Source organism: Oncorhynchus nerka, linkage group LG24, assembly GCF_034236695.1.
Source record: "Oncorhynchus nerka isolate Pitt River linkage group LG24, Oner_Uvic_2.0, whole genome shotgun sequence".
In the NCBI taxonomy this organism is placed as follows: Eukaryota; Metazoa; Chordata; class Actinopteri; order Salmoniformes; family Salmonidae; genus Oncorhynchus; species Oncorhynchus nerka.
Window position 1 is genome coordinate 87,450,036 of NC_088419.1, and position 13,451 is coordinate 87,463,486.

General features: G+C 42.3%; 1 protein-coding gene across 1 annotated transcript in view; it reads right to left on the reverse strand.

Moving 5' to 3' along the window:
- LOC115126061 (beta-1,3-galactosyltransferase 2-like) overlaps positions 1-13,207 on the reverse strand; it is a 38,217-nt gene extending 25,010 nt beyond the window's left edge. Inside the window, exon 1 of the mRNA XM_065009249.1 lies at positions 12,464-13,207. The gene's annotated coding sequence lies outside the window, so the exon portion shown is untranslated. The remainder of the gene's footprint in view (positions 1-12,463) is intronic.
- Positions 13,208-13,451: the final 244 nt, after the last annotated feature.

Here is a 13,451-nt window from a genome sequence, read left to right on the forward strand (position 1 = left end):
GACATTCTACTGTACTGTTGGAGCTAGTAACACAAGTTATTATACTGTACTGTTGGAGCTAGTAACACAATACATTCTACTGTACTGTTGGAGCTAGTAACACAAGACATTCTACTGTACTGTTGGAGCTAGTAACACAAGACATTATACTGTACTGTTGGAGCTAGTAACACAAGACATTCTACTGTACTGTTGGAGCTAGTAACACAAGACATTCCACTGTACTTTTGGAGCTATTGACACAAGACATTCTACTGCACTGTTGGAGCTAGTAACACAAGACATTCTACTGTACTGTTGGAGCTAGTAACACAAGACATTCTACTGTACTGTTGGTTAGCAACACAAGACATTCTACTGTACTGTTGGAGCTATTAACAAAAGACATTCTACTGTACTGTTGGAGCTAGTAACACAAGACATTATACTGTACTGTTGGAGCTAGTAACACAATACATTCTACTGTACTGTTGGAGCTAGTAACACAAGACATTCTACTGTACTTTTGGAGCTAGTAACACAAGACATTATACTGTACTGTTGGAGCTAGTAACACAAGACATTCTACTGTACTGTTGGAGCTAGTAACACAAGACATTCTACTGTACTTTTGGAGCTATTGACACAAGACATTCTACTGCACTGTTGGAGCTAGTAACACAAGACATTCTACTGTACTGTTGGAGCTAGTAACACAATACATTCTACTGTACTGTTGGAGCTAGTAACAAAAGACATTCTACTGTACTGTTGGAGCTAGTAACACAAGACATTCTACTGTTGGAGCTAGTAACACAATACATTATACTGTACTGTTGGAGCTAGTAACACAATACATTATACTGTACTGTTGGAGCTAGTAATACAATACATTCTACTGTACTGTTGGAGCTAGTAACACAAGACATTCTACTGTACTGTTGGAGCTAGTAACACAAGACATTCTACTGTACTGTTGGAGCTAGGAACACAATACATTCTACTGTTGGAGCTAGTAACACAATACATTCTACTGTACTGTTGGAGCTAGTAACACAATACATTCTACTGTTGGAGCTAGTAACACAATACATTCTACTGTACTGTTGGAGCTAGTAACACAATACATTATATTGGCCTGTTTACATTTACATTTACATTTAAGTCATTTGGAGCTAGTAACACAAGACATTCTACTGTACTGTTGGAGCTAGTAACACAAGACATTCTACTGGCCTGTTGGAGCTAGTAACACAATACATTCTACTGTACTGTTGGAGTTAATAACACAAGACATTCTACTGTACTGTTGGAGCTAGTAACACAAGACATTCTACTGTACCTTTGGAGCTAGCAACACAAGACATTATACTGTACTGTTGGAGCTAGTAACACAAGACATTCTACTGGCCTGTTGGAGCTAGTAACACAATACATTCTACTGTACTGTTGGAGCTAGTAACACAAGACATTCTACTGTACTGTTGGAGCTAGTAACACAACACATTCTACTGTACTGTTGGAGCTAGTAACACAAGACATTCTACTGTACTGTTGGAGCTATTAACACAATACATTCTACTGTACAGTTGGAGCTATTAACACAATACATTCTACTGCACTGTTGGAGCTAGTAACACAAGACATTCTACTGTACTGTTGGAGCTAGCAACACAAGACATTCTACTGTACTGTTGGAGCTAGTAACACAAGACATTCTACTGTACTGTTGGAGCTAGTAACACAAGACATTCTACTGTACTGTTGGAGCTAGTAACACAAGACATTCTACTGTACTGTTGGAGCTAGTAACACAAGACATTCTACTGTACTTTTGGAGCTATTGACACAAGACATTCTACTGCACTGTTGGAGCTAGTAACACAAGACATTCTACTGTACTGTTGGAGCTAGTAACACAATACATTCTACTGTACTGTTGGAGCTAGTAACACAAGACATTCTACTGTACTGTTGGAGCTAGTAACACAATACATTCTACTGTTGGAGCTAGTAACACAATACATTCTACTGTTGGAGCTAGTAACACAATACATTCTACTGTTGGAGCTAGTAACACAATACATTCTACTGTTGGAGCTAGTAACACAATACATTCTACTGTACTGTTGGAGCTAGTAACACAATACATTATATTGGCCTGTTGGAGCTAGTAACACAAGACATTCTACTGTACTGTTGGAGCTAGTAACACAAGACATTCTACTGGCCTGTTGGAGCTAGTAACACAATACATTCTACTGTACTGTTGGAGCTAGTAACACAATACATTCTACTGTACTGTTGGAGCTAGTAACACAAGACATTCTACTGTACTGTTGGAGCTAGTAACACAACACATTCTACTGTACTGTTGGAGCTAGTAACACAAGACATTCTACTGTACTGTTGGAGCTAGTAACACAAGACATTCTACTGTACTGTTGGAGCTAGTAACACAAGACATTCTACTGTACTTTTGGAGCTATTGACACAAGACATTCTACTGCACTGTTGGAGCTAGTAACACAAGACATTCTACTGTACTGTTGGAGCTAGTAACACAATACATTCTACTGTACTGTTGGAGCTAGTAACACAAGACATTCTACTCTGTTACTAGTAACACAATACATTCTACTGTTGGAGCTAGTAACACAATACATTCTACTGTTGGAGCTAGTAACACAATACATTCTACTGTTGGAGCTAGTAACACAATACATTCTACTGTTGGAGCTAGTAACACAATACATTCTACTGTACTGTTGGAGCTAGTAACACAATACATTATATTGGCCTGTTGGAGCTAGTAACACAAGACATTCTACTGTACTGTTGGAGCTAGTAACACAATACATTCTACTGGCCTGTTGGAGCTAGTAACACAATACATTCTACTGTACTGTTGGAGCTAGTAACACAATACATTCTACTGTACTGTTGGAGCTAGTAACACAAGACATTCTACTGTACTGTTGGAGCTAGTAACACAACACATTCTACTGTACTGTTGGAGCTAGTAACACAAGACATTCTACTGTACTGTTGGAGCTAGTAACACAAGACATTATACTGTACTGTTGGAGCTAGTAACACAATACATTCTACTGGCCTGTTGCAGCAAGTAACACAAGACATTCTACTGTACTGTTGGAGCTTGTAACACAAGACATTCTACTGTACTGTTGGAGCTAGTAACACAATACATTCTACTGTACTGTTGGAGCTAGTAACACAAGACATTCTACTGTACTGTTGGAGCTAGTAACACAAGACATTCTACTGTACTGTTGGAGCTAGTAACACAAGACATTCTACTGTACTGTTGGAGCTAGTAACACAAGACATTATACTGTACTGTTGGAGCTAGTAACACAAGACATTCTACTGTACTGTTGGAGCTAGTAACACAATACATTATACTGTACTGTTGGAGCTAGTAACACAAGACATTATACTGTACTGTTGGAGCTAGTAACACAAGACATTATACTGTACTGTTGGAGCTAGTAACACAATACATTCTACTGTACTGTTGGAGCTAGTAACACAAGACATTCTACTGTACTGTTGGAGTTAATAACACAAGACATTCTACTGTACTGTTGGAGCTAGTAACACAAGACATTCTACTGTACCTTTGGAGCTAGCAACACAAGACATTATACTGTACTGTTGGAGCTAGTAACACAAGACGTTCTACTGTACTGTTGGAGCTAGTAACACAAGACATTATACTGTACTGTTGGAGCTAGTAACACAATACATTCTACTGGCCTGTTGCAGCAAGTAACACAAGACATTCTACTGTACTGTTGGAGCTAGTAACACAAGACATTATACTGTACTGTTGGAGCTAGTAACACAAGACATTATACTGTACTGTTGGAGCTAGTAACACAATACATTCTACTGTACTGTTGGAGCTAGTAACACAAGACATTCTACTGTACTGTTGGAGTTAATAACACAAGACATTCTACTGTACTGTTGGAGCTAGTAACACAAGACATTCTACTGTACTGTTGGAGCTAGCAACACAAGACATTATACTGTACTGTTGGAGCTAGTAACACAAGATATTCTACTGCACTGTTGGAGCTAGTAACACAAGACATTCTACTGTACTGTTGGAGCTAGTAACACAAGACATTCTACTGTACTGTTGGAGCTAGTAACACAAGACATTCTACTGTACTGTTGGAGCTAGTAACACAAGACATTCTACTGTACTGTTGGAGCTAGTAACACAAGACATTATACTGTACTGTTGGAGCTAGTAACACAATACATTCTACTGGCCTGTTGCAGCAAGTAACACAATACATTCTACTGTACTGTTGGAGCTTGTAACACAAGACATTCTACTGTACTGTTGGAGCTAGTAACACAATACATTCTACTGTACTGTTGGAGCTAGTAACACAAGATATTCTACTGTACTGTTGGAGCTAGTAACACAATACATTCTACTGTACTGTTGGAGCTAGTAACACAAGACATTCTACTGTACTGTTGGAGCTAGTAACACAAGACATTCTACTGTACTGTTGGAGCTATTGACACAAGACATTCTACTGCACTGTTGGAGCTAGTAACACAAGACATTCTACTGTAATGTTGGAGCTAGTAACACAATACATTATACTGTACTGTTGGAGCTAGTAACACAATACATTATACTGTACTGTTGGAGGTAGTAACACAAGACATTCTACTGTACTGTTGGAGCTAGTAACACAATACATTCTACTGTACTGTTGCAGCTAGTAACACAAGACATTCTACTGTACTGTTGGAGCTAGTAATACAAGACATTCTACTGTACTGTTGGAGCAAGTAACACAATACATTCTACTGTACTGTTGGAGCTAGTAACACAAGACATTCTACTGTACTGTTGGAGCTAGTAACACAATACATTCTACTGTACTGTTGGAGCTAGCAACACAATAAATGCTACTGTACTGTTGGAGCTAGTAACACAAGACATTCTACTGTACTGTTGGAGCTAGTAACACAAGACATTCTACTGTACTGTTGGAGCTAGTAACACAATACATTATACTGTACTGTTGGAGCTAGTAACACAATACATTCTACTGTACTGTTGGAGCTAGTAACACAATACATTCTACTGTACTGTTGGAGCTAGTAACACAAGACATTCTACTGTACTGTTGGAGCTAGTAACACAATACATTCTACTGTACTGTTGGAGCTAGTAACACAATACATTCTACTGTACTGTTGGAGCTAGTAACACAAGACATTCTACTGTACTGTTGGAGCTAGTAACACAAGACATTCTACTGTTGGAGCAAGTAACACAAGACATTCTACTGTACTGTTGGAGCTAGTAACACAAGACATTCTACTGTACTGTTGGAGCTAGTAACACAATACATTCTACTGTACTGTTGGAGCTAGTAACACAAGACATTCTACTGTACTGTTGGAGCTAGTAGCACAATACATTATATTGCACTGTTGGAGCTAGTAACACAATACATTATACTGTACTGTTGGAGCTAGTAACACAAGACATTATATTGCACCGTTGGAGCTAGTTACACAATACATTATATTGCACTGTTGGAGCTAGTAACACAAGCATTTCACTGCACCTGCTATAACACTTTCAAATCTGTATACGTGACTAATAAACGTTGATTTGATAACTGCAAGCCTCGACAGAGTATCGATCGCTCTTTGTTTCATAGTTGTCATTGGCACTCTTTCAAAGGCCTTCTGATATTTAATATGGAGCTGCGTGCTGTTTGTATATAGAGGCCAAAACAAAGATGTTGGCAAAACAAAGGTCTCTGGACGGTAATGTTTTATTTGACTGTATACCAGACAGATACTGCTGACATCCGCCCAGCTGATCATTCAACTAGACTTGTTTTTAAGACACAAATCCTACTATTTGCAGGTACATAAACCATTACTGGGATATGTGTTTTGATAAAGCGTTCTCACGAATCTCCAATATGTGTACACGTTAAGGCCTAGATGAAATCAGATCAGAAGTTAACCGGCGATAGCCGACACCCGCATTGCTGATGTCTGGGCGGTGTTGGAGCTGTCAAATCCTGTGGGCTCCCGAGTGATGTAGCGGTCTAAGGCACTGCATCTCAGTGCAAGAGGCATCACTACAGTCCCTGGTTTGAATCCAGGCTGTATCACATACGGCCATGATTGGGAGTCTCATAGGGCGGCGCACGACGTCCGGGTTTGTCCTGGGGTAGGCCGTCATTGTAAATAAGAATTTGTTCTCAACTGACTTGCCTAGTTAAATAAAAATAAAATCCAACAAGATCTAATAGTTTCCTTTTCAAAATCTGACATATTATGGATGAACGTCTTTTTTGATGCATTAATTCAGCTTTGTTACAGGGTTAAATGTTAACCGTTTAGGTATTCATTCTGAGTGCTTAAGGTTAGGACTTTGGTTCGCCCAGTGCTGGCCAATCATTGTTCTTATCTTTTTATATCTACGTTCTCAGGACCTTTTCAAACATCTGGAATTCAAAAGTCTATTTCTAGTGATCAGGCTGGTCAAATCGGATTACATCTCACATTCCAGTGTTCCAACTTGTAAACAAGGCTGCATGGAATTTCTGTTCATGCGACTCCGTGCAGCCAATCGCAATGTCCACTTTAGGTATAATGCCAGGAGCCTCTTCTGGATTTGACAGCTCTAACACAGTTCCACCTCCGACACCACCAAAACAACTGCTATGCGGATGTCGGCTAAAGCGGATCTGATTTAATAGAACCCTAAGACTGTAACACAATGCTATGGCTGCATGCCCCAACTGTTACATCCAGACTCATTCAGAGTCAGACTGAGGCAAAAGCATTGAGCAGTTAACACAGTTAACACAGTTAACACTAAACTTTAACACACGCTTAGGAACATGCCGTTGTTCCTAAGAATAGCTTTAATGGTCTTTCCATCCGGTGCTGGCTTCTAACAGAAATAACTAAACTACCATCGAAAGTCTTCATGTGTGTGTGTGGGAGTGTGTGTGTGTGTGTGTGTGTGGCTGCTCCAGAACGGGTCTAAAGGAATTAGTGAAATCTCATGCTGTACCCTCAGACTCCTTCGCTCTCACATATAAAGGCTTTGATTTGAATCTGTTGTCATGGTTATAAATAACTTAGTGGCTTGTTATTACCATCATCCTTTTAGAGCGGAACAACCTTTACAGCCACGTTCAAGTATTGTAAGTCTATTGTAAGCACTGGGCACAGACACCAATTTAATGTTTATTCCATGTCATTTCATTGAAATGACGTGGAAATTACGTTGATTCTACCAGTGTGCCCAGTGGGGTGTATTTGAGTCTGATTGAATTTACTCTTCCTTTGTAGCTTCCTTTGTAGTTTTCCATTCTGTCCTCTGACAGTTGAGTTCTCAGGTTCCTATTAAGATATTCCATTTTTTTTAACATAAGGAATGTCCTGGGAATTGCAGACTATGCTTCCTTCAGAGTGAGGATTCTTTTAATATGAGGTGCTGGTAAATGTACACCTTCACTCTCTTTCACCACTCAATGGACCTGGAGGATCTGGTGAAGACCTCTCTCTCTCTCTCTCTGGTTAGACCGGGTTGTGAATGGGTTAATGTTACTGGTTAGACCGGGTTGTGAATGGGTTAATGTTACTGGTTAGACCGGGTTGTGAATGGGTTAATGGTACTGGTTAGACCGGGTTGTGAATGGGTTAATGTTACTAAGATAGACAGGGTTGTGAATGGGTTAATGTTACTGGTTAGACCGGGTTGTGAATGGGTTAATGTTACTGGTTAGACCGGGTTGTGAATGGGTTAATGTTACTGGTTAGACAGGGTTGTGAATGGGTTAATGTTACTGGAAAGACAGGGTTGTGAATGGGTTAATGTTACTGGATAGACAGGGTTGTGAATGGGTTAATGTTACTCGATAGATCGGGTTGTGAATGGGTTAATATTACTGGTTATACCGGGTTGTGAATGGGTTAATATTACTGGTTATATCGGGTTGTGAATGGGTTAATGTTACTGGTTAGACCGGGTTGTGAATGGGTTAATGGTACTAGATAGACCGGGTTGTGAATGGGTTAATGTTACTGGTTAGACCGGGTTGTGAATGGGTTAATGGTACTAGATAGACAGGGTTGTGAATGGGTTAATGGTACTAGATAGACAGGGTTGTGAATGGGTTAATGGTACTGGATAGACAGGGTTGTGAATGGGTTAATGTTACTAAGATAGACAGGGTTGTGAATGGGTTAATGTTACTGGTTAGACCGGGTTGTGAATGGGTTAATGTTACTGGATAGACCGGGTTGTGAATGGGTTAATGTTACTGGATAGACAGGGTTGTGAATGGGTTAATGTTACTGGTTAGACCGGGTTGTGAATGGGTTAATGTTACTGGTTAGACCGGGTTGTGAATGGGTTAATGTTACTGGTTAGAACGGGTTGTGAATGGGTTAATGTTACTGGTTAGACCGGGTTGTGAATGGGTTAATGGTACTAGATAGACAGGGTTGTGAATGGGTTAATGTTACTGGATAGACAAGGTTGTGAATGGGTTAATGTTACTGGTTAGACCGGGTTGTGAATGGGTTAATGTTACTGGTTAGACCGGGTTGTGAATGGGTTAATGGTACTAGATAGACAGGGTTGTGAATGGGTTAATGTTACTGGATAGACAAGGTTGTGATTGGGTTAATGTTACTGGATAGACCGGGTTGTGAATGGGTTAATGTTACTGGATAGACCGGGTTGTGAATGGGTTAATGTTACTGGTTAGACCGGGTTGTGAATGGGTTAATGTTACTGGATAGACAGGGTTGTGAATGGGTTAATGTTACTGGATAGACAGGGTTGTGAATAGGTTAATGTTACTGGATAGACAGGGTTGTGAATGGGTTAATGTTACTGGAAAGACAGGGTTGTGAATAGGTTAATGTTACTGCATAGACAGGGTTGTGAATGGGTTAATGTTACTGGATAGACAGGGTTGTGAATGGGTTAATGTTACTGGTTAGACAGGGTTGTGAATGGGTTAATGTTACTGGAAAGACAGGGTTGTGAATGGGTTAATGGTACTAGATAGACCGGGTTGTGAATGGGTTAATGTTACTGGTTAGACCGGGTTGTGAATGGGTTAATGGTACTAGATAGACAGGGTTGTGAATGGGTTAATGGTACTAGATAGACAGGGTTGTGAATGGGTTAATGGTACTAGATAGACAGAGTTGTGAATGGGTTAATGGTACTGGATAGACAGGGTTGTGAATGGGTTAATGTTACTGGATAGACAGGGTTGTGATTGGGTTAATGTTACTAAGATAGACAGGGTTGTGAATGGGTTAATGGTAATAGATAGACAGGGTTGTGAATGGGTTAATGTTACTGGTTAGACCGGGTTGTGAATGGGTTAATGTTACTAAGATAGACAGGGTTGTGAATGGGTTAATGTTACTGGTTAGACCGGGTTGTGGATGGGTTAATGTTACTGGTTAGACCGGGTTGTGAATGGGTTAATGTTACTGGTTAGACCGGGTTGTGAATGGGTTAATGTTACTGGATAGACTGGGTTGTGAATGGGTTAATGTTACTGGATAGACAGGGTTGTGAATGGGTTAATGTTACTGGTTAGACCGGGTTGTGAATGGGTTAATGTTACTGGTTAGACCAGGTTGTGAATGGGTTAATGTTACTGGTTAGACCGGGTTGTGAATGGGTTAATGTTACTGGTTAGACCGGGTTGTGAATGGGTTAATGGTACTAGATAGACAGGGTTGTGAATGGGTTGATGTTACTGGATAGACAAGGTTGTGAATGGGTTAATGTTACTGGTTAGACCGGGTTGTGAATGGGTTAATGGTACTAGATAGACAGGGTTGTGAATGGGTTAATGTTACTGGATAGACAAGGTTGTGAATGGGTTAATGTTACTGGTTAGACAGGGTTGTGAATGGGTTAATGTTACTGGATAGACAGGGTTGTGAATGGGTTAATGTTTACTGGATAGACAGGGTGTTTCTACACTTCATGGCCGAGGCGCTGGTCAAATCTAGGCCAGGCCACCCGAGCCTCCCTGCACACAAACCCTTATCTAATGTACTCACCGTCATATCGGACGCCTGCTTATCAAATCATATTCAGAACGTAGCAACTCTGAGGGATTTTGTGATATTGTGATACTGTATTAGTAGTTCTGAGTTATACAGCAGACCCTCAGAATGAGTGACACTTGGTAAGAATTGTGTGAAGTAAAGAAAATACGTGATTTGAGTTGGACTGTTTGGTGGGCAATGGAATGCAGGTGAAGCTGCTGTGTTGGGCTGTGTGTGTGTCTCATCTGTTAAACTGCTGTGTTGGGCTGTGTGTGTGTCTCATCTGTTAAACTGCCATGTTGGGCTGTGTGTGTGTCTTATCTGTTAAACTGCTGTGTTGGGCTGTGTGTGTGTGTCTCATCAGTTAAACTGCCATGTTGGGCTGTGTGTGTGTCTCATCAGTTAAACTGCCATGTTGGGCTGTCTGTGTGTGTCTCATCAGTTAAACTGCTGTGTTGGGCTGTGTGTGTGTCTCATCAGTTAAACTGCTGTGTTTGGCTGTGTGTGTGTCTCATCAGTTAAACTGCCATGTTGGGCTGTCTGTGTGTGTCTCATCAGTTAAACTGCTGTGTTGGGCTGTGTGTGTGTCTCATCTGTTAAACTGCTGTGTTGGGCTGTGTGTGTGTCTCATCTGTTAAACTGCCATGTTGGGCTGTGTGTGTGTCTTATCTGTTAAACTGCTGTGTTGGGCTGTGTGTGTGTCTCATCTGTTAAACTGCCATGTTGGGCTGTGTGTGTGTCTTATCTGTTAAACTGCTGTGTTGGGCTGTGTGTGTGTGTCTCATCAGTTAAACTGCCATGTTGGGCTGTGTGTGTGTCTCATCAGTTAAACTGCCATGTTGGGCTGTCTGTGTGTGTCTCATCAGTTAAACTGCTGTGTTGGGCTGTGTGTGTGTCTCATCAGTTAAACTGCTGTGTTGGGCTGTGTGTGTGTCTCATCAGTTAAACTGCCATGTTGGGCTGTCTGTGTGTGTCTCATCAGTTAAACTGCTGTGTTGGGCTGTGTGTGTGTCTCATCAGTTAAACGACTGTGTTGGGCTGTGTGTGTGTCTCATCAGTTAAACTGCCATGTTGGGCTGTGTGTGTGTCTCATCAGTTAAACTGCCATGTTGGGCTGTCTGTGTGTGTCTCATCAGTTAAACTGCTGTGTTGGGCTGTGTGTGTGTCTCATCAGTTAAACTGCTGTGTTGGGCTGTGTGTGTGTCTTATCTGTTAAACTGCCATGTTGGGCTGTCTGTGTGTGTCTCATCAGTTAAACTGCTGTGTTGGGCTGTGTGTGTGTCTCATCTGTTAAACTGCTGTGTTGGGCTGTGTGTGTGTCTCATCAGTTAAACTGCCATGTTGGGCTGTCTGTGTGTGTCTCATCAGTTAAACTGCTGTGTTGGGCTGTGTGTGTGTCTCATCAGTTAAACGACTGTGTTGGGCTGTGTGTGTGTGTGTGTCTTTTTCACTATGTGCTTTAAAAAGGAGATCCTATCAAAGTTTCATAGTCCAGGGGACCGCCCCATGAAGAGCCAAACCCCATGCATTTTAAATGTCCACCTCAGCAATTAGCTTTCGCGATGCATCTGGGCTGGTGTGCCAACTTCCCAGTCAGTGGGATGGACATGATGCATGGGGTTAGAGACAGTGTTAATTGAATTGGATCAATGAGATCTGCCCGGCGTTGCCAGCATCAATCATTGGATCAGCCAGGTAATGTTTTTGAGAGGTCTGGAAACAACAGAGCTGTAAGCCTGGCTTTGCTGAGGGAAGAGGATGGATAGATGGATGTGAGAGAGAGAGGGGAGGATGGATAGATGGATGTGTGTGAGAGAGAGAGGGGAGGATGGATAGATGGATGTGAGAGAGAGAGAGGGGAGGATGGATAGATGGATGTGAGAGAGAGAGAGAGGGGAGGATGGATAGATGGATGTGAGAGAGAGAGAGAGAGGGGAGGATGGATAGATGGATGTGTGAGAGAGAGAGAGGGGAGGATGGATAGATGGATGTGAGAGAGAGAGGGAGGATGGATAGATGGATGTGAGAGAGAGAGAGGGGAGGATGCATAGATGGATGTGAGAGAGAGGGAGGATGGATAGATGGATGATGGATAGATGGATGTGAGAGAGAGAGGGGAGGATGGATAGATGGATGTGAGAGAGAGAGGGGAGGATGGATAGATGGATGTGAGAGAGAGAGGGGAGGATGGATAGATGGATGTGTGAGAGAGAGAGAGAGAGAGAGAGAGAGAGGGGAGGATGGATAGATGGATGTGAGAGAGAGAGGGGAGGATGGGACAGAGACAGGAGGATGATAGAAAGAGAAGACTGGATAGGGGGAGGTTGAGTGCCAGAGCTGATGAAACATGTAGTACTGTACATACCTCCTCCTGCAGCTGGCAGACGGACTGTGTGATTGCTGGTGCCGTCTGTCGGCACACTCGGTACGCCATCACTGTTCCTCTTCTCTGGAATCTGGGGTAATGTACTCTTCCACCCTGTCTGCCTAATGGATTATTGTTGGCGTAACATCCGTCCATCTGTCACAGTGCATTCCAGAGTCTCCGTCATCTCCTCTCTTCCTCTGCGTCACCAAGCCTTTTGGGTTTAGGGCTCTTTCTCTCCTCTCTTCCTCCTCCCCTTTCCTCTTCTTGATCCTTGGTCTCAGTTATGCACTACAGCCCCCCTCTCTTTTTTCCTATCTCTCCAATGGTCTCTCTCTCTCTCGCTCTGTCTCTCTTCCTCTCCCCACTTCCCTTTTGCAATGTGTCCGAAAATAAAACGGAATCCTTCAACTTGCCTTGTGTTTTCCGTTCTCTGCTCCGGTGTGCATGTCTTCTTCTCAGGATGCTCCGCTAAAAGAAAGCAGTAAGAGACAGCAGAGCTGTGTTGATAGTGCTGTGGCTAGTCCCGCATGTTGCTAGGCAGTCTGACGGAGAGAGACAGAGAGGGAGGGAGCACTCATGGTTTCTGAAAATGGCTGCAGAAGAACATGATCCTGAGTCTCGAGGAAGAAAACACTCCTCCCTCTCTCTTCCTTTCACTTTCTCTCTCCCTCTCTCTGTCCAGCTCCTGTCCTCTCCTCTCGGCTCTGCTTCGTTGTTTTGCAGCAGGAGGAGAATCAGCCACTGTAGTATGGAGGCAGAGGAGGGGGGGGGGGGGCATCCCACGTGACCCACTTAGAATTCACTCCCCCTTCTGTCCGTCCTCCCCTTACCAACCCATCCCCCTTTCTCTGAGTGAAAAAAAGCGATTGAACCGTGTGGGCTTGGTGGATGGAGAGAGTGAGAAAGAGAGCTAGAGAGAAGCGCCAGTGGTTTCTGGTTTTATGATTACAGATGTGATGTTCAGTGTTGTGCAACCTTTGAGGAT